Source organism: Nipponia nippon, unplaced genomic scaffold, assembly GCF_047370975.1.
Source record: "Nipponia nippon isolate SJK-2023a ecotype South Korea unplaced genomic scaffold, ASM4737097v1 scaffold_14, whole genome shotgun sequence".
NCBI classification, from domain to species: domain Eukaryota; kingdom Metazoa; phylum Chordata; class Aves; order Pelecaniformes; family Threskiornithidae; genus Nipponia; species Nipponia nippon.
In genome coordinates, this window is record NW_028262330.1 from 6,393,473 (window position 1) to 6,420,688 (window position 27,216).

At 49.8% G+C, this 27,216-nt stretch overlaps 1 long non-coding RNA gene across 1 annotated transcript in view; it reads left to right on the plus strand.

Moving 5' to 3' along the window:
* LOC148056435 (uncharacterized) overlaps positions 1 to 27,004 on the plus strand; it is a 58,748-nt gene extending 31,744 nt beyond the window's left edge. Inside the window, exons 2-3 of the long non-coding RNA XR_015703361.1 lie at positions 8,102 to 8,251; positions 26,912 to 27,004. This is a non-coding gene — a long non-coding RNA (uncharacterized LOC148056435). The remainder of the gene's footprint in view (positions 1 to 8,101; positions 8,252 to 26,911) is intronic.
* Positions 27,005 to 27,216: the final 212 nt, after the last annotated feature.

Consider the following 27,216-nt stretch of genomic DNA (forward strand, 5'->3'; position numbering starts at 1 on the left):
TTCTCTCTTCCGCTCTCCCTTGCTTGAAGTTCAGGGAAAATATGCACAGCCTTCCCAAGAGAACATTTTGGCACAGTCATAACTTGTTAAACACTGCAATTAAAATATTTTTCTCATTAACTTGGAAATAATGTTTCTTCCTAAATTATACCGGAGGATTTTTTTTTTTGCTAATTAAGTTGCCAGTTTCAACAAAACTGCTTCAGAAAATCCTGGAGTTGTGAAGCTGCCCTTGCTGGGTCCCTCAATCCGCTTCCTGCAGCCAGTATCATCTGCAAAACAGGGGGAGGTTGTCAAAGGTGATTTTTTTTAAAAAAGAGTCTGCTCTGGTGGGTGGTGAGGCACAGCTCGGAGGTTCTTTGCGAGTAGATGTACCAGGCTGTGTTTGGTCCAGTAATGTCTTCTAGTGTTTCCTAGGTTTCCCAAAATGATGTGAATCCCCCAAGGGTCTTGGTCTGGTTTTGTGTTGGGAAGCTGAGATGTGCAGGAGGTCACTGCCATGGGCAGTGCTGCTGGAGCAGTGATCGTCACGGGCTGCACAGCCTGATGGAGTGAACCAGCACAGCAGGCAAATACCCAGGCTGCAGAGGACTTGCACCGTGCCCTGTCCTCTGCTGATGGCATGGCCCTTTCTCTCCTGGATTAAGCTAAAGAAGCAGCAGGACCCAAGTCTTCACAACCGCTGGGACTTGCATACAAAACAAGAAATGGTTTCCAGTGTCCTTGGTGATTTTCTGCATGTTTACAGATTTCCCTCCAGGGATGCAGAGCACCAGTGGGGGGTTACCCACAGATCTCCTGTAAAGGGCTACAGGAGCTGAATCCTGGAATTGTAATTTTCTGCAAGAAAGCTATTGAGTTTTTTGCATTTAGTACCAGTCTGGTTCTGTCTTGGTGGCTTTCCAAGCCTGTTACTTTAAACTTCTTGTCCTTGCTGACGTGCCGAGGTGTAAGAAGGCTTATGCGGTGGTCCAGGGAGCATAGTCTGGTGGAGTACGTGGGCTGGGTTAATGCTGTGAACTTGAGCATCTTCTAAACTTGGCTGTGGTCCTCAAGGCTCTCTTTTGAGCATTGCCCCAAATTCATCCCATTCACATGAAAGGGTCTGTTGCTCCTTGTGCAGCTGGTGGACACTTGTTCTCCGTGGGTGTAATTCCACCCCACAAACTTCTCTTCTAGCAGAGGGCTCAGAGTCCCACCTTTTACTTGCCGGAGTTAGGGTCCCTGCCAGTAGCACCTGGGGGGAGCTCCTGGGGAGATTCCTCACCTCCTAGAAAAGTGTGGTGTTTGATGTGATTCATGTTTTAAGTCTCCTTATAAAAAAAATAAATTTCTTCCCTGCACTTGCAGGTTCCCATGCATGTCTAGTGCTGGTCTCCTCCTCCCAAACGTGGATGGGTTTGGGTCTGTGCAAAGCTGGGTGGTGTCAGCCCGGCTGTCCCACAGGCTCTCTCTTCCCATGTTTTTCAGCATCCCCTGTGGGACGGGGTCTGGGAGCTGTCGGGTGCTCCGAGGGCTCCCTGCAGCCGGCAGGATCTCTCAGGTTACAACCCCAGCAAAGCACCTCCTTCTGCTCCTCTGACAATTACCTGTCCACGGATCCCAGTTGGGTGTTTTCTGTCAAGCTGGTGATTGCGGTTCAGAGCAAGGACAGACTTATGTACACATCACCCTGGCAACGTTTAGGTAAAAGCCTCTGAGAAGCACCAGGGTGCATATTATGGGCTATTGTCTTTTTCTGCGTGTGTGCTTGTGGGTTTTTTTTCCCCGACACTAGCCCGAGGTGCAGGGAACACCTGAGCTGGTTTAATTACCTCCCCTGCCTTGTGCTTTTGAAAATATCTACCTTGTTTGGGTTTTTTGATTTTTCTTTTTTGATTTACGTCTGTTCCAAACCCCATTGCAGATCCGTGTCCAAGAGTCTCTCAGGGACAGAGCGCAGCATGTGTGAGCTTAACCCCAAGGCAGGGTGTGAGCACAGTGGACCTGGCTTGGGCTGGCTGATGCAAACTGCCCAAGGGCTTTGTAACGAGAATGGGTGGCCCTTGGATTTACTGTGTGTATCACTGAGGTTAATGCAGCAGCATCTGGAGAGCCTTCTGCATGAGGCTGCTTGAATGTAACTCTGGCTAAACTTGTCACAACTAATTTAGTCATCTAGAAATGAAGAGGCTGATCTAACTGGCTAAGTCAACCCACCAGCCTTGGACGTCTATTTTGGGATGGGGTGTAGGCTCCCAGCTCTCTCCTTTGACTCCCAAGGAAAGCAAGGCAGTAGCTGAAGGGGGTGACTGCTCTGCTTATGGGGAGATGCTGCTCTCCAAGGAGCTGGTAGTGTTTGGGACACTGGGGTGAAGGGGTTGAGTTTATTTCTGTGCTTGTATGCCCTCATTTTCAATGAGGGCTTTTTGAATATTCAGGGGGGCTTTTAAAGAGAAAAGCAGAGGACTATATAAAACCTAGTAGATGCTGGGTGTAGTAAGGCTAAGCTTATGGGCCACTTTAGTTGGTCTAGAGAGGGTGTTTTACTGACCTGCTGTTATTTGAGAATTCTCAAATAGTCTCCTTAAGAAACTTTAATCTGAGTGTGCTGATGAGACCATTAACTTCAAGGATGTCCTTGTGTGCTGCTTTCTGAAGCTAATCTAAGTTTTGAAACCTTCTTGGGCTTCTGTCTTAAAAATATGATGCCATGCTAGACTTTAGCAGTGCACTGGAATGCAGAGACTCATGATTTTTGCTTTTCCACTGGTGGGCTTCAGAAACCGTGAGCCAATCACTTCATCTCTCTGTATCCCTCTTTTCCTTGTGCAGAACGGGAATATTGCCTCCCTCCTGCCAGCACAGGTTGCAAAATAAGTTTAATGTTACTTCTCCACTTGGGAAATGAGTAAACCCTTCTGTGTACTTGCATTATTGTTGTCTTGGGCCGTTTCAATAAAGGCGTTCTCCAAAGAAATGCTTTTCAGAGTCCTAACACGTTGCAAAGAGAAAACATGCTCGGTCTTGTCTTGTACACAGCATTTGGTCACTGCAACCAGCTCGTGGAAGAGCGTGTACCCAGTGCCACTGGGCACCCGAAGGGCTCGTGGCCAGGGCATGTGAAGGTGCTTGAGACTGAGAATGGAGCAAACAGTGCTTGCTTGTGCCTTGCAATTCATCCCTGACTCTCAAGGGGCAGATTGCGTTAAAATTGGTGTTTGGTTTTCCTCATTGTGAAGATGCAGAATTTTGGAGAATACCAGTTGAGTTGGCTTCCCCTCCACCCCGCCACTGATGCTGCATCTTGGGGCTTGTACATCTGTATCCATGAGCAATATCTTTTGTGGGTGGCAACGTCAGGTTAGCTGATGGAATTTATTAGCTCTGGTGGAACCATTTTTAGGCAAGATGTTTTTGCAAACAGTATTTCATCATAAATCACTGCTGTCAATCACCCGTAGGTGAATGACTCTCAAAAACCCAACCCTAGATTGAAGGAAATGATAAGTAGCTCTGCTTGTCCTAAAAGCTTTTTTGGTCTCTTTATTTAATATATTGCTGGGTAAATAATTATTGGCCTCCTGTACTGCAGAATGGGTGTGGAGGGTCAGCAAGTGTCTTGAAAATGGTTTCAGTTCTGCATTTGATAGCATAGCCAGACGTTTCCATGAGGAAACAGGACTGACCGTGCTGCATTCCTCCAGCCTGGTTGGTGGGTGGGTAGTCAAAGGCAAAAATGCACCTGAGCTGCTGTAGGAGCTCTCCCCTGGCTGGAGAGGTGAGCTGGTGGAGGGAGAGCCCTGGCTGCTGCTGGGTCAAAACTTCAGAAAACTTCAGCACTGCAGCGATGGTGATAGATGGACCTCAGCTGAGGCTGCCGTCCTTCAGGGCCAGATCGAAATCCAGAAAGCTGGGATTTCCCTGTGGCTGCATGTAGGGAGTAGTTCTGATTTTCAGTAGGAATTATTGAAACAAGGTGACTTTCTGTAGCAGGGACCAACTGTGAGCTGTAGTCTGGGAACGGCTCCTCCTTGGCAGCGTTGTCTTGGCTGCGCAGCTGGAGGTTAAGTCTTTAATTGGGTAGAAGGCATCAGAACTTAAATACTAATTTACATACTTGACATATTGATGGCAAATATTTTAAGGATTGACTCAGTATAAAGCAGCACCTAAATGGGGTGAGCGGTAAGAGATGAGGTGATGCATCTTTCCAAGAAGGTGTTTGATACATGACCACTCCGAACGCCAGAAAACAGACACCCAGGGCTGGAAACAGCCATCAGCCAGTTTCACACTGGAGAATAAAGTATGTGGTTTTTTTATTTGCAGTTTAATTAAATGCTGGATCAGCTGTGAGGAGGGGGGGGAGTAAATTCTCCATCCCTTGGAGTCTTTAATGAGAGCAAGCAGCTTTCTGAAATACGCACTGTCATTGCAGCACGAGCCGCTGATCCACGTGCAGGAATGCACCGTGTAAGCTCCCAGCCTTTGCTGCTGAGCTGAGCCCTCCTGGCCATAGCAGCTATTGGAAAACCATCTCCCAGGGGGGCTGCGGGTCCATCCCAGCGGCCAAATCAGCCCCCTGTGCCCACGGCAGGCCTGCAGTGACCATCCGATGGACCGTTAGCTGGGGCTGCTGTTCTCCAGGAACAGGGCTGGTTAAAGCACACAGCCCTTCCCAGCCTCCTGACAGCGTCTCCTTACCTCCAGCTACTTTCACCACCTCCGTTGTTTAACCGCACTGTCACTTTTCTCGCCTGCTTGTTTTCAGTGTTTTCTCTGACAGTTGCTTTTTATAATTGCAACTTTTTTTTTTCCCCCCACTCTGTTGCTACCTGTTCTAGCCCTTAGGCGCTGAGCTCGGAAATACGTTCGCTGGGGTTTGCCCTGGCCTGTCGCATACATCATCCCACGGAGGATGGTGTGCATCTGTTTGGCATTTATTAATCGTTGCAGCTTGACAGAGTTTCTTTTGCTTCTCACGTTTTCTCTTCCAAAATTATCTGCTTAAAATAACAGAGCAGTGATTGGAAGAGGGGCAATGATGTTCCTGGTGCCCTTGTGTGGGCTTCTTGGGTGCACGTACTAAACATGTTGTTTGGAAAGTTTCTGTCTTCAGAAGTTTGCAGGCATGCAGGCACCCCCTCGCAAAACAAGAAAGAGGTGGGATGCATGTAGGATTCATATGATGATGTCTTTTTGTCTTTGGTTACCAATTGAAAATGAAGTTAAGATTAATAGGGGCCAAGACTTGTTACTGCTTAATAGCTCCCTGTGCATACTACCCTTCCCTACCCTACCATTAAGAGAAAATCAGCTTTTGCCACTGACTGCCTTCAGATGACCATTTGGGACACTCCAGTGCCTAACTTGGGAATCTCTAGAGAAAATGATGCTCTGATCTGACATCCCCAGAAGTGTTGCACAACAGCACACTCACCGGTTAAATGGAGACTTCCCACCTTTCCTTCTCTCTGGAAATGTTTAGCTATCAGCTGGCTAAGGGCAGAAGGAACTTGTTTCCAGTACAATGTTTTTTTTCCATCTGCATGTAATAATGTGTTTAGCTGTATGTAATTAACTCAGAGGTGATAGGCTTGTAATTACCGAGCAGAAGCCTGTGAAAAGGATTACGTTAGTCTTTATCTCAGGAACTTTATTAACAAAGATGTTCTGGGCCGTTTTGGGATATACCGAAATGTCTGAAGCAGTGCTCAAGCCGTGCAGAGCCCTGGATGCAGGCAAAGGCTGTTGGAGGGCTCTGGCTTGGCCCTGGGGTGGCCCTGGCAGCAGGACTTGGAGCAGATGGCTCCAGCCATTGGTTTGCTGATGTCCTCTGTTGTGGAGGTTCATCTGGGATGACAGAAGTCCACCCTTCTGGTTGTTGCTCAAAACTGTTGGTTTCTTTTGTTCCTGTCTGTTCATGGGTGTCATTGGAGGGGTGGGAAGGACGAAGCCTGTGGTTAACTTGTGGAGGCTGTGCTGCGTAAGAAAGACTCATAAAATAACCACATGATGTGAAATGACTGTATAGCTCTGGAAATTAATACCTAAGGCTTCTCCTGTTTGAATGTGATGAAACCATCACAAATTCAGTATACCTATATTGTACATACTGTAAGAATGCTATTAAAGAAATTTGTTTTTTAGCTCATGGCTCCCTCAATGGGGGAGTAACCTTAGTGGCTTTATTTTTTTTGGTGTGCAACTCGCATCAGTTTGTCTTCATTATCACTGTAACTGGGAAAGACTACCCGAGTTGGTCAAATGGAGATGACTCAGAGCTGAAATCATATGTCGGAGCCTTCTTCAGAAGTTTTGAGACAAATAAAACCATACAACATACCCCTGGGGATTAGACCCTGAATTGACATTAGAGGTTGATGTTATTTGAGGGAAATATGCCCTGATTTTGCTCTCTGCAGCCTGCGATTTGTGAGTGAGCAGTGTTTCCCCTCGAGTTTGTAGCCCCTGCAAGAAGGACATAATGCTGGGAGGCAAGGCACGCCCTGGATGCTGTAATGTTACTCATGAGCAACACCCTGCAGCAGAGAAATGGGATTATTTAATTTTGCATCTTGACTGCTTGGGATTCGCTATAGGTAGCTCTTGGTTGTCTTCTAGAATTGTTCTTGTGGCTTGGACTCGTAAGTTGTGGCCATTTCATGGATGTTGTTTCGCACCACATCCTTGCCTGCCTTTGAGTCCATGATTGTCTGGAGGCTTCTCGGTGCTCCACCACCACCAACTGCTCTGCAAGGCTCATTGGCAAGTTGTGCTGCCTGATAAAGGTGTAGGATGAGATGAGAATTGCCTTTTAGGTCCAGCTAATGACCCATGTGTCATCTGACAGTGTCGGTGATGTCAGGCAGCGCACAGTGCTGTGGTAGAAGTGGCTGTCTGGTTAACACCTGGGGATTCCTTTGGCTTGGAATAACAAGGTGGTGGGTAACCAGGTTAATAAATGTAAAGGTATTTGGTGAACAAGAAAAAAAAGCCAAGCTGGTTAAATAATTTATTTGGTAATTAATTATTTTTTTTCCCCTGTCATTTGAGGCATTAATAGAGGAAGAATGGTTCAATGATTAGGGCTCTGGTCTACTTTGAAAAAGGACTTTGTGTTGTTCCCTGCCATGGCAGTCTTGTATAAATTTGGGCAAGTCATTTCGTCTCTCTGTGCTCCTTGTGTTTTTGAGTCTAATTGTAATAAATTCAGTAACTTCTGTATCTCATGGGGGGGAAAAATGTTATACTCAAAGCTGAATACTGTTCACATTAAGAGTGGATATATAGTAGGAGTAGTGCTAACTCCAGTGAAAGGGTTCAGTTTAAATAGGTATTTCAAATAATAATACTTAAGATGTTTCAAGCATATATTAACTAATTTGTATTATGCTTCTGTGCAGGTGGTGTGGGGACAGGCAGCATTGTTTTCAGTTTGCAATAGAGAAAGTGAATGCAAGCTATCTTGTGCTATCACAAAAGATTGTAATGAGCATTAATAGCTCTAATTTATAAACAGACATAACAAGTTCAACACATGCTTTTACCAGAATGATTATCCTTTGGAATGGGCTCTTCATCTTTTCCATTTCTTGATGTCTCCCAGTCAAGCCTGGGACTGTCTTCCTGTATATGTTGTTCAGTCCTAGTTGTTGGGCTTGGCACAGGCATTGCGGGATGCTGACACATGGATAAATTAGAAGAGAGCCTGAGACAGGACAGACGTACTCCCTGGTTGAGGGAACGCCATGTTAAAAGGAAATTCATACCACTGACGCCATAGGACTCATCTAATGATTTAGAGTCCATGGCCGCAGTAGTCCACTGTAAGGTCCCAGACCTTTCCAAATACAAGGACTCTTTCCATTCTCACAAACTGGCCATATGCTGCAGGGTACCAAGGGGTTTCTGGCTCTGCCGGAGCTGTGCAGGCAGCCATGGCACTGGAGCTGAGAGGGGAAAATGCAGTTCTGGATTGCAAAGAAAATTAAACCCCTTAGGACAAAATTCCAGCAGGACACTTTCTGATATTTTTTACTCCCTTTGTTGTATGGGTTGGGTAAAATTCTTCGCTTCTGCTCCCTTTAATTTTAGCCCGTCTGCTTCTTTGTTTTAGGTCCTGGAATCGTGAGAACTTCCAATGACTTGGCAAATCTCTCTGAATCACTGATGTTTTGCTGCCACCTCCACCCATGCCTGTCCCTTGTCTGCTCCCTCGCCGGGTGTCAGTTCTCCAGCCTACGTGCTGAGAAGAAAAGTTAAAAAGGTAAAAGTCTGTAATCTGATTCTGCAGTGACCTGTCTAATCCTGTTCCCTGGTACAGCGAGAGCTGAAATACTTGTACTGCAAAACAATGACTTGAGGAGACTAGAGAAGGAAGATGAGAATCTGCAGCGATTTATTTTAATTTTTTTCCCCCTCCATATTCTGTCTTTTTCTGACCGAAAGTTGTCAGCTGGAAAGCAGGGGTAGCAAGGAAGAGCTTGGGGCTGGGTATATGAGTAGCGATGCATTGGGTCCCTCTTTATAGGTGTGTAGGGGTACAGTTTCAGGCACCTCAGACTTAATCTGTGTGGCAGTGGATGCACTGAGTTGTCCCAGAGGTGAAGGGCTCAAACGTGATCAGTAAAGCACGCAGCTCCACAAAAAGCTGCTGACTACGTTATGCTCCTACCCGTGGAACTGCCAACAACTCAAACGTTTCCGCGTTGGGCTGAAAATGAGGTTTTTGATATGTGGTTGGATGGTGTTGGGAGCGGCTGAGCTTTTTGGGCTCCTCTGGGACAGCAGTCAGACCTTTGCTTTGACCCTGTCTGGTTCACACCTGTAGTCCCAGGCTGCTGCTGCTCTTGTAAGACCAGGGCTGGTCTGCTGGTGTTTCTTTCCCCTTGGCCTTATGTTGGACTGGGGAGCTGAGCCCAGGCTTCCAGGTCTGGGGCAAGGGCTGTGGCCATAGGGCTTTCCTGTTATTCCTTGTGCTGTGCGTGTATGTTTGCGCAAAATCCCACATTTTTGGGCATATGGGTTTTTTTCCCCTCTAGCTTGTTGTTGAGAAAAAAACTTCCCTGTACCAAGCCTTGATGCAGGTTCCACTGAACCTTGCCTGCCTCTGCAAAAGGGTATTTTGGAAAAGCAGCCTCTTCAGATGAAACAGGTTTGTTTCAATGGGTTCTGCTCTGTTGAAAATACACCATGTTGTGTGAGCTGTGTGAGGTCTGGATTACAGAGGTTATGTTTTGAGTTTGCTGTTGTATCAGAGAGGTGTTCCCATAAGCTGCTTTGTCCTCTCTCCTGGAGAGTTTCCTCCTGTTGGGGCTCTGGTTTTGCCTTTACCAAAAGCTCGTGTTTGCTGCTGCATTGAATTGAACCATGCTTTCAGAGCAATTTCCAGCTGGGAACCTGAGTGCGCGGTTCCTCGAACTTCATCTGGGTTGCATTATTTCCTTCCTTATTTTTTTAGGCATAGTACCCTCCAATCCATCTGATATTGCCAACACTGTTGATGCAAGTGCCATAGTCTTGTAGAAGGGGAAGGCTTGGAGAGGCATGAAATTAGTCCAAGGTAAACAGCAGCAGTGCTGGTGGTGCGTATATCGAGGTGTCTTGGAGTGTTATCCTGCAGAAGGAGCCCCTCTGCAGAAGGCTGAAGGCTGTTATGGTTTGGAGGGGTGGTTTGGGGTTAGAAAGCTTAGGCCTGGAGCGTGGCTGACTTCTGTCAAAGCTGCATCCAGCAGAAAACACTTCTCATGGAATTCATGCAACCAGGGCTCTGTAATGGAAAATCTGCCACACCTTAAATGCTATCATATTACTCATGAACGCAATACTGGTAATTAACTGAGTTAAAACCCAGATTTATTGCATGTCAATTATCACCTAACAAGTTGGCATATCTGAGAGATGCATCAGAGGCCGGATGTACTGGTTTCCCACCTAAGGTAAGAGAGGTCACCTGCCTTGCCACCAGTGGAGATTCAATGGATCTTGCCATGTTTAAATATAATCTTGCTCATGTGCAAGAATGTGCTTAACACCACTGGGCTGCAAGGTTATGAAATAAAGTCCTCCAGTCTAATGAGATGCAAAAGATCTAGTAGTTTCATCACAATTTTTTGTGTCCCTGTAGAACCTTCTAACATCTCCTGATCGCTTCTCACATCAGAAATGTTCTCAGGCTTTCACCCCTCCACCCTGATCCAGAACAGCACTGTGTAAATGCTGTGCTGGATTTGAGCTCTTTGTTGCTAATTGGCAGTGAAGGCTGTGGGAACTGATGTGATTTGCTGATTCAGCTTCTTAAAAAGGAAATCTAAAGGCACCCTATGCATGCAAGGTAGCCAGGTAATGTGATTACAACACCTGGACTTAAATTTGCAAATCATCTACAGCTTCAAGTTGCAGTTCAAATCTTATTCTTCATTTTAGTCTCCGCCTTTAAATCTCCTATTTCAGGACATGTCTTATTTCTTTCTTATTTTGGAGGCTGTTGCAGAGCTGAGGTGCTGCTGAAGCACCACATCTCATTTATGTTAAAACATTGAAAGAATTCCAAAATCTGTGAACTTAGTGTGTCTGCAAATTTATTTTTTCCTTACTCTTTAAATAATGAAGTATTTGGAATCTAAAAGAGCACATAGCTTTGAGTTTCCTGACGCATGCTAGGAAAGTTATGATTTCTAAAGTTGAGGTTTTCTAGGTGGTACCTGCATGCAGAAGAGTACCAGGGAACATGTGTTTGGGTTTGCATTTTTCCATACCTCCAAATGGCAGAAGACCCCGAGCGCTAGGGAGGAGGCTTAGGAACGTCATGTAGGTGGGCTGCTTTTGGGGGTTGAAGACTATGATGGCTTGAGGGAGCACTGCAGCCTGGAACAGCTGCTCCACCGGTTCTTTGCAAAGCCCAGGGCTTCCCGAGCGGTGGCTGCTCGACAGAAAGTATGTGATGAGACCAAGTGCATGGTCTGAACTCGAATCTTGCCTTTTGAATAAATAGCAGGCTGCTGTGCTAAGCATTCACTGGCGGTGGGGTAATCTCAGGAGGCTTGTCCGTCTTAGAGTGGCTTTAGCTCACAGATGACATTTGCGCTGGGAGGCACTGGAAATGAGCAGGCGCTGAGCTCGGAGGGAATCAGAAGTTCAGCTGGTTGCTGGCCTTGCCTCTCTGACCAGGAAGTCTGCTTGTCTGCGAGATAATCTCCCGATTGCACAGACCTGGCAAGGAGATGTGCCAGCAGAGGTGGGACAGGTCAATGCTTGAGCCAGCCCAGCCTCTGCTCTGGTATCTCTTAAGCTGCTTTTCTATTTCACAACATCGTGCTGAGCTTCCCCAATGCCAATCCCAAAGTGAAGGGCCAGCTGGAAGTCCCTGTGCTTTCTTTTAAGTAGATAATTGGTTTTCAGTTTGGGGCATGTTTTTAATCAGTACCGTGGTGGATCATTCCCATGTGGAGAGTGGATCCCACACCTTCATTTCCTGCTTGTTAGGAGAGAGCACAAAGCCTTCGCAGCAGTCTCCTGGAAGTCAGCGAGAGGTTTCCTATTGTCTGCAGCGGGCAGGACCGATGCCCTCCGGCCCTGCAGACTCTCCTGTTTCTCCCTTCCAGAACAAGCCTGGAAACCTGTCTGGGAGCTGAGCAAGCGAGGAGTGCTCCTCCCTGCTGCCCATCCATCCTCCCTGTCCTCGTCCCACAGTTGGGACCCCCTTTTCCTCCAAGTCACTCTTGTTCCCATAAACCAAACTTAAAAGAAAGAGCTCTCTGTCTCTGGCAGGGGCTCGGTTCTTCTCCCTGATGGGATGTTGCCTGGGCAATGCCCTCGGAGAGGCGGCTTGCAGCCCGGCACTGTGCCCTGGCCCTTCTGTGTGATGGGGCTCTGTTGGTAGGAACTGGTTCTGCATCTGGCTTTTTCTCACTTACCTGCTCTGCCAAGGTCCCCAGAATTTACCCTAGGTATTGCCCACGAGGAAGTGCTTGAGGTCCCAGATGTTCTGGATTTTTTGTGGTGTAATTCTAAAATACTTTGGTAATACTCAAAATTTTTTCTGCTTGAAAACACCTGAGAGCTGCTGCAAGCTCTGAGCTGTGTCGATGTTCATTTATGTTATCTCTGAAGCACTGTGACTCTGCGCTGCGGTGTACAAGTGTACAAAGCTGTCCTCTGAGAAGCTTCTGATCCAAGTACCGTGTTTTCTCAGAGTGCTCTTTGCAGAAAAAGGCAGAGAGCCTGCTGCAATTGAGGAGTTTGGTGGTTTAGTAGGGCTCAGCTGTGCCAGCTCGAAGCTTTCTCATCTCTTGAGCAGTTGTTGGCTGCCTTTGCCACGTGCTATGGAGGGAAGTGGCCATTTCCATCAGAGATTTACGTGGGGACACTGCTTCATTTCCCTGAATTTTGTACCTAATTAAATTCCAATTCTTGAGCCAACGGATTCCTCCAAAGACAATGCTTTCCCCCTTGCAACCTTTCACCCAAGGTACCTTCTTTTCTGCTCCCCAGATGTTTGATCTGCTCTGTGGCTGTTTTGCCTCATTTTATTTTTTTTTTTGTCAGACAATAAATCATGTTTTGCTTTCTTCAAACATGTGGGGGAGATTCCAACAAGATTGATGACAGAGAAGAGTGGCTAATATTTCCCTGTACAGAGAACAGTTTTGTTCAGTGCAAAGCACGGAAGCGATGCAGCTACTTTCTTGCAGGATTATGTGGGAAGGTAAATCAGAGAGCTTGTTCTCATCTCACCACAAGCTGTGAGGCTGCAGCGTGGGAGGGAGATCACATCTGCCTTTGGAGCAGGGTGCTGGAGGAAAGGGAGATGCTATTGGTGCTGATCCCGATGCTACTGTCAAGGCAGGCATTCTCCCCAAATCATGCCATTCTCGTTGCCCATGCCACCTCCCCTCTGTGTAGCCCAGAGGCTGGGGCAGTGCTTTGGTAGACCTGCAATAAGGTGCTGTTAAGGACGGGGTTGCCAGATGTGTTTTGGGGAGGGGGCGCACTGTGCTGCGAGGGATGTTGGCTTGATCGCAGGTGGGAGGGAGGGTCTGAAAGGGTGGACGATGATTTAAAGCAATGCAAAAAAAAAAAAAAAGGAAAATATTGTTGAATTTTTTTTTTTTACAAGCTGTGTTTGTGTCCATCTTAGAGCCGAGTCTGTGCTCAGCCTGCTGCAGCTGGAAGCAGCCAGCGAGGTGTCCTGCTGTGCAAGTACCACTTGGACCTCTGCTGACACAGAAATACCAGTCATATTCCATTTCCCTCTGCTCCAGCAGGCGAGTGTGGGCAGTTCCCAGCTGCCCGTTCCTCAAACAGGCTCCGGTGGTCCTTGCATGGAAGGAAAGAATAAATTCACATGAAGCCTGTATTGATCTTGCTCTTGGGCTGGTGAGCCCGTCCGGCTGGAAGCGGGACAGTAGGCGATTCCCATCCCCCTGGCCCTGCCGGCCCCGCTCCCCCTTCTCCCCCGCAGCCCTGCCTTGCCCTTTTGTGGAGATTTATAGAGCCGAGTGGGCTGAGAACAAATGAGCAGACATTAAGGCGATGTGTTCTGCATACTAATGACAAGATACTGCTTCTGCACCTCGGGGCAATACTGGGTCAGGCCAGTTTAGCTGTAAACTTTATTTATGTGCTTATTACATCGCAGCTGCAGTTTGCTGGCCCAGGCCAAGGGTTTAGGGATGTGTCCGGCAATAAATTTTGTTTGTTTATTTGAAATAAGATGCCCCTTCCCCCCAGCCCTTCCTCTTTCCTTCTTGGGGTGGGGGGAGAATCCCTTCTTTGGCATCACAGATTTGTGAGTGGAGGGGGGAAGGCGAGATGAAGAATGAAGAAGAGGAGGTGATGGACAAGTTTCATGGGAAGCAGTTGGATTTATTTAAGCCTTGCTTGGCATAAGGAGGATTTTACCCTCCTTGGCAGGTAGCAGTGGGCAGAGGAGAGGAAAGGTCTTTTCATCAAAGCTTTGGGAGACCAGGAGTCCATCCCTGGCTCTGCCACTGAACCTTCTGACCAGGCACGGTCAAGTCCCTTTGCCTCCAGCCCCGTCTCGTACCCGGGGCTCAGACACCCTTTTTTGCCCATCTCATTTACACCAGCAACGGGTTTTGCTGTGCTGCTCTGGGACGAGCTGTGGGGAGGTGGGTTTTGTTTGGGAGAGAACATGCTCTGTACTCCTGAGATCGGTGGAGAGATGGGCGGTGATTTACACCCACAGCAAAGATGTTCTAAAACATCCTATTTTTATGGTATCCCCTCCGGCCTCCAGCCTGTTTCCTCCTCGTGTTACATCTTGTCTTCTGGGTTTATAAGTGCTCTGGGGGCAGGGATTGTTGTTCTCTCTTGTCCTGGCTCCGAGCTGCTTTCCGCCTTGCTCCATCATTCAAAACAGTAAAACACATGGGGGACACAATGATTTTGGAGCAGGAGCTTTGCCCACTCCTCCTGCTCTTGTGCAGAGAAGGTAGGAAAGGCCCAACAGGGCAGAATTAATTCCTGTGCGTTTTTCAGCATCTCCTTTGAGATCTCCAGCTGGGCTCAGTCTTGCCAGTGTTGCTGCGATATAAATGAAGGATGCCCTCTCTGGGCTGGTGCTGGGACTTTTAAGCGGCGAGCCCTTGTGAGGATAAGGTGTTATATCACTCATCAGCCTCGACAGCCTCTGATTCCTGGGGCTGGGCAGAGCTGGATGCGATTGCCTGGAGCAGGGGAATGGCTGCATTGCAGCTGGAAATGAACTGGGTCAAGGCACAACTGCTGGCAGGACTAACTGGGGAGGTGGGGTGGAAGAGGCTTTGTAGACCCCACCACTTCTCTTGTGATTTCACCTCGCACACCTCCTGTTGGTTCCCAGCTCTAGCATGTGGCTCCATGATGTGATCTGCTATCAGATAAGCCTGGCTGGGCAAAAATTCAGCCCAGCAAGCAGGCAAAGACTCTCTGTACCTCTGCGTTGACAGAGATTTCAACAATAACCATGTTAAGGCCAGCTCATTTCTCATCCATGAGGGTCAGAGAGTTTAGGTTGTGATGAGGCACCATGTGCCTTGTAGGGGACCAACAACTACTGCCTGAGAAAAAGAAAAAAAACCAAACCAAAACAAAAAAACCCCTAAACCCTAACAAAAAAACCCCAACAACAAAAAATGAGCCACCTAACCACCCCCCCCACCCCCCCCCCCCCCAACCCTTCTCCTTTTTGTTCCCTGGACAGAAACCTCCATCCCTACCAAGTCTTCCCCAGGGGAAGCTGTCCCAGCACCGCCGCTCCCCGTTGCCGTGCAGTAGACTTGAGCTGTTATTCGGGGTGGATTTGATTTCCCAGGCCCTCTTGCCTGGCAGGGGCTCCAGATGTCCCCGAGGTGATGGACCAGGGCTGGGGCGAGGCAGGACGGAGGCAGCGGGAGGAGGGCCTGGCTGCTGCGGGATGCGTCCGGGGGCCCTGGCAGAAACGCTGCTGGAGCAGGCTCCTGGCTTGCAGCCTGCTCTCTCAGCCGGAGGTAACAGGCCAGCCACAAATGCTGAAGAGGAGATCAACGGGGGGTGGAGGAGGGATGAAAGAAAAACAACCTTCAAAAGAACATGCCCTGCTTTTTTTTTTTTTTTTATTAAGGGGAAAGGTACTGGACTGGTGAGGACTCCTAATGAGCTTTCCTCTGGGAAAGCCCTTCTTTTGCACCGAGTCCAGAAATACCCTTGCTTGAGATAGATATAGATTCATATATATGTGTGCGTGTGATTGTATGGTGTTACATATTGCTTCCCCTTCTTTGTTCCTGCTCATTCCAACACCAGAAGACTTTGTAGCTCGTAGGCATGTATGTTGTCTGTCTTCCAAGCTGGTCTCTGGGGGGTTGTCTCCCACCTTCATTCCCAGCTTGCTCCTGTCCACCCCTTCTCTAACAGAAAATTATTTTGCAGCTGAAGTTGAGGTTCTAGACATAGAAATAGGAAGGAAACCCTCCGTGCTAAAAGTCTTCTGCATGCATCATTTTAAGCAGTCGCCCATTTTGGAGAGCGGTGTTGCGTGTGCTATCCTGTGGCTGGGCCTTGGGAGGGAGAGGAGTGCGTAAGGAGGCATCACCCTACTTGTGCCATGTCCTGGAGCGAAGGTTGGTAGCACTACTGACTTAACTCAAAGATGAATCCTTTGCCACTTCTGCCATGAAACCTGAGATTTGATACCTTTTTGAAATGGGCTGTCTGGTGATTTCATGCATTTTGTCTTGGCTGCTGCTCTGCAATACCTAAAACTAAGAGGTTGGATGTCCAGGGTCACTGTCCTGTGCCTGACTACCTTCTCAAGTACAAAGAGCTCCATTTCTCCTGCAGTCTGTCATTTACAAGTCTTCCCCATTGGCTTAAATAGAAATTGGGTAAGATTTATGTGTAGCAAGCCCTGGATGCGCCCCTTATTTTTATATCCCCTATTTGCTCTTAGATGCCCTACTTCTCTAGTTGTGGTTACTTCTCTAGGTGCTCCCAGAGCTCAGGGTTTTTTGGGACGTCTCTGGAGGGATGTTTTACCACCTTCTAGGTATAGACTCAAGCCCTGTGGAAGAAATGGCCTGGTGGCTTTATCAGCGACATACCTCAGTGCCGTTGAGACTGGTTGGCGTCCCAGTTAAACCCATGGGGGACCCTGCTTGCGGAAGAGAGAAATGGAGAAGAGGAGGAGCGCCGACAGGGCACTTCAGCGCAGGATTACGGTATCAAGGACCCACAGTGTGCTGATGGATGAGATTGTAACAGGAAAATGGTGGTGGGACGGACTCCCGATTTCTGCAGACAGTCCTCAAGTAGGAGAGCCCTGCTCTCTAGCTGCCCCTTCTTAGAAGTTTAGAAAGCTCTAATTGGGGATTTCAGTTTGCCTCTCCCAGTGCTCAGCCCAGGGCTTTGGCTCAGAGCCTCCCGTCAGCTCATGTTTTGAGCACGAAGCTGTGTTTTCAGGTGAAACCCTACCCCGGAGGAGGCTCTCCTGCTCCCCTCCCTCCTTGGCTGGCCAAAGGTTTGCGCTTCAGAGCGGATGTAGGAGTTTCCTCCTCATGGCCTTCAGGTAACTTGCCCACCTGCAGCGTCTGAATCAAACTCAAACCTGTTTTTGCAACAGCAATTGCGGAACTAGGCTGGGTTTGCAGGAATACCGCTTTCCAGCAAATCCGCCCTGTTCAAGGAAACCTCACGGCACCCCCCTTCCCATGAAGCCCCAGGGGCTGCGCTGCGATGGGGATGACTGAGCACGGATTAACCCTTCCAGCTGTGCTTGGACAGCAAGTTTAGGCATCCATCTGGGTCTGTGTCCAAGATGTTTGTTACAAGGGTGCTGTGACTGTGCCCGTTACCAGCTCTACATATCTCGGTCTTCGGGGTGCAAACCAGGAGGAGGACGTGACACCAGGGTTAACATATTTTTGGAGAGAGAAGTTCTCTGCTTTGTTGTTGGATACAGGCTCGCAGCCCCACTGAAGGAGCTTTTAGCATGCAAATGCACTTTGCCTCATGCTTTTTAATGTTTTACTTCTCGTAATTGCCGAGACCGGTTGTAATTTTTGGACGTGGCTGGGTTTCCGAAAGCAGCTTCCCCTTGAAAGTGGTTCCCATTGCTGGTGAGATTTGATTTCTGCCCCCTCCCTTTTTTGGTCTATCAGATTGAAGGAAGCAAACGAATCGCCTTGGCTAATGTTAGTGCCGGAAAGTCCTGAGGCACAACAGTGACAAAAAACACGTTAACCTTTGAGTGTTGTTGTATTATATTTTGCTGTTGTGCTTCTAGTACAACTTTGCTGGGAAACAATAAACATTTTGGGCCAGGACAGATCATCAGCTGCGTAAGCCAGTGGAGCAGGTCCAGCAGAGCTGCATGGCTTTGCTCTCAGCGGAGGCTCCTGCCCCTCCAGCCGCCTGGGCGCCCGTAGGACGTGACGCCTCTCCATGACACTCCTTGTAGAGATGAGCTTTCCAGAACTCCAGCTCTTAACCCTGAGCCTGGATTGCAACACCACAGCTCTCCCCAAAACCAGAAAAATATTGGTGCAAGCTGTCAAGATGTTATCGTGGTTGCACAATACGCTATTCCGTAGAGGGCTTTCCTGGGGAGGCAGGGTTTGAGACCTGTCCATCCGTCTGTCTGTCTCACTGTCAAGAACCTTTAAGTATTTCTGGGCAGTGTCAACAAAATTTGCTAGTATGTCAGAGGTATAAAATACATCCAATTCCAGCAAGTTGTGTTTAGATAGACGAAGGCAGAAGAGAAGATCCTATTTGAAATCTTGCTGAAGGGAAGGGTGCAACCTTATTTCAGCTCAAGCCTACTGGACATCTGAGAATTTAAGTGTGATGTGCCATACTGCAGAAAGCCAATCTTCGTGCGTTCCCCTGTTCTCACTTTCTGCTTTCTCCCTGAAAGCTTTGGCTCCAGAGCATCGAGAATCTCAGCTTTCATAAAAGCTCAAGCTCTGACTCTCAAGGTTACAGAGAGAAGCATGAAAATGCGACTCTCCGAGGACTTGAAGCTTGCAAAACTCAGCAACGCTTGCAGGAAATTTGGCTCAAATTTGGTCTCTGGCAGTCAGGCGAGATAGACGTGGTGTTGGAGTTTGTTAGGAAATTTGCACTTGAGTGTTACGCAGATGGATAATTTGTCTGTCCTTGGTCTATACGAGCTTGTGACAGGACAGGCGCTGCGCAAAGTGATCGCATCAGACAGGTGGCTTCTGACGGCGCTGTACAGGGCAGGTGAAATAATTCTCTGTTAACTGAAATGTGCCCTTTCTTGGTCGTTCCTTTGAGTGGGGTTTCAAGCTCCTGGCAGAGAGGCTGAGGTTCCTCCAGCCCCATCCCCAAGGTGCATTTTGCACACAGAGAGAAGACGATGGTGCCTGCCCCAGGAGCACGTGGTCCCTGCAGACTGGGAGGGGAAAGAGGCACAGGGAGGTGAAGGGACATGCTTGTGGTCATGGTGCTGCTCCATGGGAGAACCGGGATGAGAAGTCAAGTCTTTGGGGCTCCATATGCTGAGCTCCCTGGGATGCTGTGCTGGACGGTGAGGGGCCGGGGTTGTAGGGGTCTGTACTCTTGACTGTATTACCAATTTCCTCCTCTTTACAGTTATTGGCTGCTCCATCTCGATGCTGACCTTGTTCTTGTTTAACTTGGCTTTCACTGCGGCTGCTGCGTGTTTCTGAGTGATAGATTTTTACCTTCATGCTAGTTGGTTTGGGGGAAAGGACATAGCTTCACTGACCTGTATGGGTTGTGGGTCTCTCTTCTAAGGCCCTGGAAAAAGAAAAAAAAAATCCCTGAGTGCTCTCACCCTATAAAATATACCCCAGCAGATATTTTCTGTCCGTATCATGTTAGTGAGCCAGCACTAAAAAGCTGGGATTCTGTACAAGGGCAGCATGGGTTCCAATTTCTCTTTCTTCGCATTGGCAGTTAGCTGAGGCGCCCAAATGAGTGGGTTTCTTCTGTTTCTGGTGGGCACTTCCAAGACAGTGCAGTCCTGAGTGGTGTGGGATCCATTTGAAGCTGCTGGTCTCTGAGGGGTGACACTTCTTCATCCAAGACACCATCGTTAAGCGCCTGGAGCTACAAGGGATGGTAGGGGTTGGTCTTCTAGCAAGGTGAAGGTTTGGAAGACTGTGACCCTATGGGTGCTGGTGCTTCCATGGGGCTCCCAAAGGGATGACACCTGTCACATTGACAGTGACGCGGTGCCTGCCCTTTGCTGGGAAAGCTACTTGCTCTGGAAACACCTCCTGCCCACGTGTGCACCGGAGCCGAGCATCCTGCCTGCACACGTGCTGATCTGAGCCTGGTGCTTTGATGCAATCTGTGACATGAGGGGGATGAAGGGAGAAGAATAGCTCTGTCTGCTGGGCAAGCTGCTAGGGATGGCGCAGGAGAGGATGAAAGGGGAGAGCTGCCATCATGGCGGTGATCACAGGCAGCCCCAGCGGCTGCGTGGGCAGCTGGGTCATGCGGGCAGCGACTCAGACCTGCAGGGTGCTTCCCCCCACCCCAGCCCCTTTTGAATCTGCAGTTTCCAGCTCAGTGGAAGTGGGGGCAGAGAAAGCCCCAGCAAGGCTGAGCTGGCAGCTGCAAACAAAGTGCTTAAAAAGATAAAGGGTGAAAATGGCTTTGGTCTCCTCTTGCCTTGTCCAAATTCACCATGAGTGCATGGTGGACGGGTGGCGCAGCTTGCTATTGCCCCGCAGCAGGGACCTGCCCCGTGTGCCCCAAGTCCCCAGTGAAGGGGGACGGGGCATCCTCCCAGTGCCCAGGCAGTGGGGGCCGCGCTGGCTGGTTCAGCCACTGGCATTTCAGATCTAATGGTTTACGGCCACTGAGTTCATTGCACAGCGAGTGACCACCTAAAACCAGCAGCCCCTCACCCCAGGCATCGCTCCGTGCTGGAGTGGTCGTGTTTTGCAGGAGGGTCCCTGCGGAGCACAGGTGCCTCCCCGCCACCTCTGCTGCTCCCCGGGCGTTTTAACTTGTTTCCTTTTGGCAGAGGAAACATGACTTTTCCCATTGATGGAATTCAGCCCCGACAATGCCGAGTGACACAATTTCCCACTCCGAGCATGCCATCAGTGCTGCAGCCGATGGTACGATGCTGGGTAGCCCTTTTCGGAGCCATCTGCATGACAATGCGGCGGTCTGTGCTACCATTAGCTGCCCTTTTGCTATTAGTACCTAATGAAAATGTAACCATATTTAACCCCCCACAGTCCAAGATTAGCGAGAAAGGGGCCTAAGTGGATTTAATTCTTTTGTATGGTGAGCATCAAACTCTCCATTTTGATTGCTCTGTCCCCTCTTCCCCTCTCCAGCGGGAGAGGGAGGCAGGAAAGCTGTGTAAGGCTAACTCTATCCTCTCAGCTGTCCCCGGCACAATGGGCAAAGTATCTTTTGTGGCATTAACGGCTTTGGCTGGGGGCTGGGGGGAGCCGGGGTGGAGAACAATGTGTGAGAAGCTGAGACTGTGGGTTTCCCACACGGCCCAATATGTCTCCCCGCACCCCCCTCTGGGACAAGCAGACCTGCAGCAGCCCAGCCCACAGCTGATCCTGGCTTGATTGGCTTTTTTTTTTTCCCTTCCTTCCTTCCCCCCTCATTGTGCTCTCGAGAGATGAAAATCCTTTCCTGGCGTGAAAGGAGAGGCGTGCCTTAAATCCCCTCCCTCGGACGGACCGGGCATGTCATATGACGGCCAAATCCACCGGATTAGTGTGTGTGTGTCTGCGTGCGTGTCCTGCCGGGGGCTGGAGGCGGGGGGTGGGATGCCCGATATCTATATTCCTTCCCTTCCCCCTCTCTCCATATTGATTTCTGTCGGGATATTTATTCATTGCACCTGCTGGCTGCTGGTGTCCCACTGCCTGCCGGCCTTTTGCTGCGGTTTTGAAGATCCAACCTTGGGGCAGGGGAGCAAAGTAAATTCTCGACCCTTTTCCCATCTCCAGTCCCCCTGTGTTTTCCCAAATCCGAAGGCAGGGGGGCATGAAGGAGCCATAGCTTTGGGCTCCGTGCAATGGAAGGATCTTTGCGTGCAGACGATGGAACCTCTCCAAGGAAGGGTTGCTTGGCTGGGGTGGGGGAAATGGGCTTGGGTCCGGGTTGATGGCACAGCCTACTGGCAGGCGTGTAGGCTTTGGGCTGGCCGGGTTGCTCTGCTCTGCCCGGAGACTCCACAGGACCAGGAACGCAGCCTGGCCCCCAACCCCACCTCGGTGGAGACCCCGGGTGCCCCAGCCGGTCACGGCTCCAGACAAGCCGGGTGTGGTGGGAGGATGGTCCTGTCATGTTTGTCATTAATTGTGGGAACCCTGATGTTAAGGATTTGTGCTTGTGGGAAGTAACCGCTTATAGGGTCACCTCCTCCTTCCACATGGGAAGAACTGAGGCAGAGAGCTCTTAATCGACAAAGCCAATGTCATGAGCAAAGTCAGATTTGGAGCCAAGAATAGCATTTACTACTATTTAATTCCTGCCTCTGTGTTTTTAATGTCCTAAATTCACAACTGTCTTGGTTTCCCTTCACGTTTTTTGACTTGCGCTGTGTCATTTTGTGCTGGAATTCCTGCTTTTTCCAAGAAAACAGTTTTTACAGACCCCACCAGCCAAACCAACATCTTCCTCCCACCCGTGGCATGAGAACTTGTGTGCTCATGGAGGAAGTCTGCCTCGGTTGAGATGAATTTAGCAACTGGGTCTGCAGCCTCCAGTCTGTTTCCATATGCACAAAGACTTGCTTAGTAGGAAAAAAAACCCTCTGTGGGGCAAGTGCAGGGGTGAGGGCATGGGTGATGCTCTGGGTCAGTGTAGTGGGGCTCTGGCAAGTGTCAGCACCCTGAAACGAAGGGGCAGCAGTGCAACAGCTCAGGGCCAAATAGAGGTGACTTGTCCTTGCAGGTAGTTAGGTCTTGCTGCAGGTGAGGTTTGCTCTATGTATGCATAAGTTTGCTATACAGGTGGAAAGCACATTATTTCTAAAGAAAAATTGATCTGCTTGCAGCAGCCAGCCTGCTGGTCCATGGCGAGCCTGGCTGGCAGTGCTGGGGCTCAGTGTGGCTGGCTGTCCTTGGGGATGGTGAGCTAGTGGGGACAGGCTTGGGGCATGGGCGCAGAGGCAGATGGCTGCAGTGGCCACTGCTACCATGGTCAGCAGCCGAGGGGAGGCCAGTGGGGACGAGCCAGCAGCCGAGGGGAGGCCAGTGGGGACGGTGCTCTGGTCATTGATAGCTTCTGGGGCAAGAGGTCCTCACTGAGGAGATGCTCCAACCTGGCAACTTAAAAGATGTTCTGACTGGAGGGTGAGCAGGGATGGAGAGCCAAGCCCTGGAGCAGCAGGAGATGTGCCCACCGCCTCTGGACTGGGGAGGCTGTGGTCCTCAGCGGGACATAGAGGTGAAGTGCTGCAGGCTTGGGCGGGAGGAGAAGCGTGCAAGGGGGTGGGGAAGGCGGTGGGGGACGGAGGGGGCTGCTCCTTGTGTGAATGTGCCCCTGCTCATTGTTCTCTGGCTTTATTCTCCGGGCTTCGATGGGACTGATTTAGAAATCCTAATCAGGGAGCAGTCTCTGCGCCTCCTGAGTGTGACACAACTCGAGCTGCTCCGGGGTGCCTTTGTTCCCTAATGACAGCTGACTTCATGCAGCAGTGGGAACAGTTTGAGCATAACTCCGCACCACCGGGGCTGGCAGCTGCAGCCTTAACTCTTTCTTGCCCACCTGCATGGCACAGCGGGATGGGGAGGCGCGGGGGTCCTGGGAGGAAGCATAGCCGAAACGCACGTAGCCTGTGCAAGGATGCTCGGCTTCACCTCTGGCACCTCTCCTGAGAGTGACTGCAGTGAAGGGGGACTGGAGAGAATAAAGCTGCAGATGCACAATTCTGTTGGAGGCAGCGGGGGGAAGGAGCAAAATCATTTTCCAGGGGCTATCGCTGCTGCGTGGCTATTTTGAGTGTCTGCTGCAGGTATTCATCAGGAGACAAATAAAACAAGCCCAACCCAGGGCAAAGTTTGCTGCTGCCTTGGAGGAGGGAGGCTGAATTTCAGAAACTATATGTCCAGTTTTGTTGATGCTTCAAGTGTTGGAGAATGCCTGCAGCCCTGGGTGAGCGTGAAGTGTTTCCACGCTGGCTGCGGGGCATTTACATCACTTGCATTGAAAGTAAAAGGCATTGAGTCACTCCAAGATGTTCCTGGAAGAAATTTCTGGGTCTGCCAGCAAAGAGCTTGAGAGCAAGCATCATTCTCCCTCTCTTGGCCTCGGTTTCTTCCCTGGCGAAGCAGGGCTTGTGATACAATGTCCGCACAGAGCTGTGTTATTTAGCATTGGAAAATGTGCTTGGTGATGCTTGCTGGGCCAGTGCTAGCAATGGTTAAACCCTTTTCCCCTTCTCTGTTTGTTGTCAAACACCACTACTTTGACCTGGGAAAATAGTTCTGGAAAATTACCCTTGTTAAAGGGGGATGACCCGGGAGAGGCAGAGCTGGCTTGGCCTGATGGGTTGCAGTCCTCTCTCCTGCACTGGGGCTTGGTGCTCACACAGGCTGGGTGAGCCCATGGCGGCTCTGCCCTTGTCAGCTCTGGCGGGTTCAATTAGCAGATGGGTCCATACCAGTTTCCCAGCACCTGTGTCCCCTCTGCTGTCCCCGAATCGCGGCCGCCCATGCTTGGCCAGGGTCTCCCTGGCGACGGGGCCACGGGATGCTGTGCAGTCCATTTGTCACCAATTGTCACTGTTTTGTTCTGCCTTGTATGCGCACTCGATTGTGTCACGGGGGAGGTGAGGAGGAGCAATCAGGCCTTGTCTAATGGGCTGCGGTCTCCTGCTGCGGGGAAAAACCGAGGGTCTGCCTATGGAGGGAAAGGGAAAGGCAGGCGCTGCGGCTGCCAGGAGCATCCCAGGTACCGCTGAGAGGGGACGGCTCCAGGCACGGCTGCAGGGCAGGCACTGGGTAGGCAAAGATCCTTGCATCGACTAGGTGAGAATTGAGGTCGAGGATGAATTTGGCTCTCTGCAGTGTGGCTGTATCCCTGCAAAGCAGGGGGTGTGCGTGTGTGGAGGGGGTGTCAGCCCTCCTCCTTGTAGCACTGGAAGGACAGTCTGTTGTCCCCCATTGTCTCCCATGGTGACATTCACCCCCTGCCACGCTTGTGTGTGGCTGTGGGATAGGGTTTGTTCTCCCTGGGTCTCTCCTCATCCAAAGGGAGGTAGGTTTCCTGTAGGACATGCCTGCCCCAGGGTACCCCTGATCAGTAAGGCCTGGGAGCTGCAATGCCCCTGGGGGGGGTCTGGCTTCCCAGGTGAGATTGCGGTAGGCTTCAGGCTGAAGATGGATTAACACCTCATTCAGACCTCAGCTTCTGAGCAATTCTTATTTCCCCCAAGTGTGTTGCTGAAACGTACTTGATGTATTATGGATTTTGGCACGTGTCAGTTTTTGGCTGAAGATGTGACCTCGTACTAAACTATATACGGTTTTTTTTTTTTCTCTGCCCCATCATCCTCAACTTACCCAAAGTGGCATGATTCATCTCTCCCTGCTTGGCTCCATCAGTCCCCTTTTTTTCTTTTTAGTCTTCCAACTTCAAGAGCCACCAGGACTAACTCAAAATAGAGCCGTGGCCAATTCTGAGCCTCAGCACCCACACTCAGGTTTTTCTGTAAACCCTTATTTCGGACCAGGCTGGCCAAAACGTTTACGGGAATTCAGGGAAGCTGTTCAGCATAGCTGCGAGGAGGTTGGGAAAACTTGAGCAGTCAACCCCAAACTAGGCAAGCTGAGGCAGTTCCAGTTTGGCTTTCAGACCTGGAGCTCGGTATGAAATACCGCAGAGGGAAGGGAAAAGAGGGTGTCCTTGGCAAAGCGTCAGTCGAGGCAACTGAAACTGCCGAGCTTTTCCAGCACGTGGTATTTGGCAGGTTTCTTTCCTTACTCCCTGGTGTCCATTGGTCCACGTCTCCAAACCACTGCGTGCTTCAGCTCACTTGGCTGCACGGGTTGGGAGAGACTTGGAGGATCGCTGTATGATGGTACCATGGATCCCTGGGTTGCTTTTTGGTGGTTTTTTTGGGTGTTGTGCTAGTCACCCACCCAGACTTTGCCATCTCTGAGCCTGGCAGGAAGCTGCTGCTTGAACGGGCCATTTGTGGTGGTTGCATCCAGCTGAAACATGGCCAGGAGAGCAGGTTCTGGCCTGGAAAATCAATGTTAGTGCTGTTGACAGAGGAGAAGATATGCAGGGTAGAGTGGGAGGCTAAGGTGAGGTCGGCTGACGGACTGGGGGAGGCTTGTGAGATTTTCCAGTGATCCCTCTAACCTCACCATCCACCAACACCATGCTACCTGCTGGTGAAGACCAGGCAGTGTTTTGAGAGAGCACGCTGGGGCAGCCCTTCATCCACAGAACTGGTGGGGTCCCCGTGCTAGGGAAGGGCGCAAAGGTCCAGGAGCTTCTGCAGAAAATAAGTATTTTCTCTTTCATGTTGTAACTGTACAATGCAGCAGAGCAAGTAAGGGAAGGACTTCCAAGCAGGGAGTATTAAAGAGGGTCCTAAGCAACTGTATTTCTTCAGTCTTGGGCTTTTCACTAAAGGAATGGGGATGAAATTACTCCCCAGCCATGCTGCAGAGTAGCATCTGCTCGCCATTTATTTCTTGCAGGGGAGGGCACAGGGAGCTGCTCCCTTCAGCCTTGTGGCTGCTCACCGTGGTGGAAGGAGAAAGAGCACGTAACCGCTCTGCCCTAGGGGGGAGTTTTATCTCCCTTTTGGTCTGGGGTGAGCCAGGTGTGGAGCAGGAGGAAACCGGGCTCCATCACTCCTTGGTATCTAAGTCGTCACTGAATGGAAGCAGCTCTGAAAGTAGAAAGTTGAACTGAAAGGTGTGACTTGTCATTAAGTGTATCAGTGTCTCCAGGGTATCCAAAAGGTAACCAGATTGCCAAGTTACGCCACATGTGTTGTATTAATTGCATACTTTAGGGTGTCCTCTGGTTGCTCAGGATGGAAGGACCCTGTCCTCCCCACCGCTTTGTCCTGTGGCATGTTGCAAATACCACTTGTGGCCTTTTTCCTTAATGTTTTGGACAGTTTGGGCACCCTGTGGATTTGGAGAGACAGCCACTGCGTGTATTTGGCCCTCAGTGGCTCCGTCTGTGCCCTGGGGCTGGTTCAGGGCATCTCAGTGCAGAGGGTGGTCGTGGGGCTGGGGGGACTGCAGGAGTGTGAATGTGCAATGGGAGAAGGGAAAATGGAATTTAGCTATGATTAAGTTCAAAAGAGAGGAAATAGGATTTATATGGGCTGGTTTTTTTTATTTTAATAAAGGAAACAATGTTGATGGTGAGCAGTGCCAGCCTGGCAACCCAGGCTGAAATTTATAGCAGGCAGCTCTTCTTTCTCAGCCCTGTTTTCCACCAGGTGCAGTACTGGGAAGCTTCCTTTCTACCCGAGCCAAGCTACTCCCATCCCACTGCTGCCAACCCTGGTTGAGGCTGCCTGGGTTCATCGCTGCTTTTCAGGATCTCGAAAAGCCCTGGGTGATACCTGCCCCGTTGCTGTGATGGCTCTCCATCCCTTTGGGCTTTCTGTTTCTGCCAAAGATGGCTGTTTCTCAAATTCCTCCTCAATCCATGGGCGGATCCGTTCTCGCAATACCTCATCTGCAAGAGGAAGTGTCAGAGATGATGCAAATGGTTTTTGTCAAAATATTTTTGGAGGGAATA